Source organism: Cryptomeria japonica, chromosome 5, assembly GCF_030272615.1.
Source record: "Cryptomeria japonica chromosome 5, Sugi_1.0, whole genome shotgun sequence".
Lineage (NCBI taxonomy): Eukaryota > Viridiplantae > Streptophyta > Pinopsida > Cupressales > Cupressaceae > Cryptomeria > Cryptomeria japonica.
In genome coordinates, this window is record NC_081409.1 from 513,646,071 (window position 1) to 513,649,453 (window position 3,383).

The window sequence follows — 3,383 nt, forward strand, 5'->3', positions numbered from 1 at the left end:
CTGAGGAGTAGCATCCTTCAACACATCAATCCGGAAAAATTTGGATACTGCAATACCTGACTGATGTGGAGTACATACTTTCAGTTCACCTCTTGAAGGGGCAGCACCCCTAATTCACCTCTTAAATAGGTAAATGAAGCCTTTGGTAGAGGCTTGGTGAATACATCTGCTAACTACTCCTTACTGGAAACATGTTCCAACACAACCTCCTTGTTCTAAAAATTTTCCCTCAAGAAATGATACTTGAGCTCAAAGTGCTTGGTTCTAGCATGCAAAATTGGATTCTTGGAAATGTTAATTGCACCTGTATTATCACAAAATATGCTTACCAGTTCAAATACAGGAACTTTGAAGCCATTCAATAGATGCTTCATCCAAATAGTCTGGGTGCAGTTCATAAAAGCTACAACATACTCTACTTCTACTGTAGAGTGAGAGATACAACTCTGCTTTTTACTCATCCATGAGACCAGTTTACCACCAAGGAAGAATGCACCACCCGTTGTGCTCTTCCGGTCATCTACATTACCAGCCCAATCAGTATCTGTGAACACTTTCAGGTTGAAATCATTATTGTATGGATACCATAACTCATAGTTAATAGTTCCCTTCAGATATCTAAGAATCCACTTGACTGATACCAAGTGGGATTCTCTAGGGCTTTGCTGAAACCAAGCGCTAATACCCACTACATGTGCAATGTCTGGTCTGCTATGCACTACATAATGCAACTTACCAATCATTGATCGGTAATCCTTCTCATTTACCACCACTGAGTCATCTTCTTTTGATAGCTTACAACTGGTCACCATTGGTGTACCAACTAGTTTACTATCTTCCATGCCAAAGGTCTTCAACACCTCTTCGACATACTTGGACTGAGTAATAAAGATTCCATCTTTCATTTGTTGAATCTATAGTCCAATGAAGAACTTAATCTCCCCTATGAGTGACATTTCAAACTCCTTTTTCATCTCATCGGCAAATTCATGACTCAACTTGTCATCACCTCCAAAGATGATTTCATCAACAAATACTCACAGATCAGAAACTGATCTCCTTCTGATTTCAAGTAGATATTGCTATCTTCACTTGTTCTTTCAAATCCAATCTTCAAGAGATGGGAGTGCAAGCATTCATACCATGCTCTAGGTGCCTACTTCAGTCCATACAAGGCTTTATGTAGCCTACACACCATGTCACTATCTTCTGATAGGGCAAACCCATCTGGTTTCTCTTTATACACCTCCTCTTCAAGTATTCCATTTAGGAATGCAGATTTTACATCCATTTGGTATACTTTGAATCCTTTAAAAGCTACATATGCAACAAGCATACGAACTCCTTCCAATCTGGCTATTGGGGCAAAGGTTTCTCCATAGTCTTCTCCTTCTTCTTGAGGATATCCTTTACATACTAGTCTGGCTTTGTTCCTTACCACTGTGCAATCCTCATTTAGCTTGTTTCTGAAAATCCATTTGGTTCCAATGACATTTTTATGCTCCGGTCTGGGTACCAAAGTCCATGTACCATTCTTCTCTATTTGGTCAAGTTCCTCCTCCATTACCTTGATCCAGTCTTCATCTTTGTGTGCCTCTTTGAATTATTTAGGCTCAAATTCAGAGATCATACAAGAATTTTCTCTGACCTTTCTTCTTATAAGGATTCCAACATCTTTATCTCCTATGATCTGCTTTGGATCATGATTCAATTTGACATATCAAGGAATGCTCTTGACTGATTCCTCCTACTTTTCTTCTTCATCCTCATCTTCATCAACATCAGCATCTACTGGTGTAGGAACACTGTTACTGGTACTTGGTTGATTAGCAACCGGTTCCCAGAAGGCTACTACCGTTTCATCTCTTACTTGCTTACTATCGGTTTCCTCGGGTTTTCTAGGATTTTCATCAACTCTAACATTGATGCTTTCAATGATTCTCTGAGTCCTATTGTTGGAACATTTGAGAGCTTTACTCTTGGTGGAATATCCTAGGAATATTCCTTCATCACATTTTGCATCAAACTTTCTCTGATGTTCACTTCTCTTGATATAACATCTGCTACCAAACATTCTAAAGTATCTTACCACTAGTGTCTTACCAGTCCAATACTCATAAGGAGTCTTATCCTTTCCTTTCTTGATGAGTACCCGGTTCATTGTGTATATTGCAGTGCTCACTGCTTCTCTCCAAAAGGTGTGAGCAACTTTTCCTTGGATCAACATAGTTCTAGCTACTTCAACCATAGTTTGATTGTTTCTCTTTGCTAAGCCATTCTGCTATGGAGTCCAGGGGCAGACAGTTGCCTCTTGATACTATTCTCTTCACAATATTTGTTGAATTCACCGGAAGTGAATTCCCCTCCTTGATCAGTTCTAAGTCATTTGATTCTTCTACCACTTTCCTTTTCTACCAATGCTCTAAAAGCTTTGAACTTTCCAAAGGCTCCAGAATTGTCCTTCAAGAATGTGACTCACATCATTCTTGAGTAATCATCTGTAAGAATCATAAAATACCTATCTCCCTGCATACTCCTAGTTTTCATAGGACCACACAAATCAGTATGCACAAGATCAAGTAAATTGTCTACTGTGAAAGATTTACCTTTGAAATTTGAGGAAGACATTTTCCCCAGTTGACATTCTCTGCACAAAGGATTTTCCGGTTTGCTCAGCATCGACAATCCTCTAGCTGCCTTGGTCTTACTGGCCTTCATGATGTTATCAAAGTTTACATGGCAGAGTCTCCTATGCCATATCCATCTATCATCAAATTTAGCCATAAGACATGTACTTATATTTGCATTCAACTGAAATAGGTTACCTTTGGTATGCATACCGGTGGCCATTAATTCACCATTCTTTCCTTTGATTTTGTACGCTCCATTTTTGAATTCCAGAGTGAGTCCACTATCATTCAACTGGGCAACACTCAATAGATTGTGTCTGAGACCTTCCACCCAATACACATTGTTAGCACTTCTCTTTCCATTCAGAGAGATGGACTCTCTTCCTTTAACCATACATGGTGCATCATTACCAAAATGAACCACACCACCATCATATTCTTCCAAGCATAGAAACTTACTCCGGTCACCAGTCATATGGTGAGAACAACCACTATCAATAATCCACTCATTGGAATTATCAAAGTGAGAGACAAGAGCCTTCTTGTTTGACACATCTTCCTTTACTGCAACAAACACAATATCTTCATTCTCTTCATCTTCTGATTCCTCATCTGTGACACCTTCATCAACTACAACAAAACTGTTTCTCTGGTTTCCTCCTTTGAATTTCTTGAACCTCTCCGGTTTGTCCTTGTTGTCACCATTAGGACAGTTTATAGCAATATGTCCTATCCAATTACAAGAAAAACATT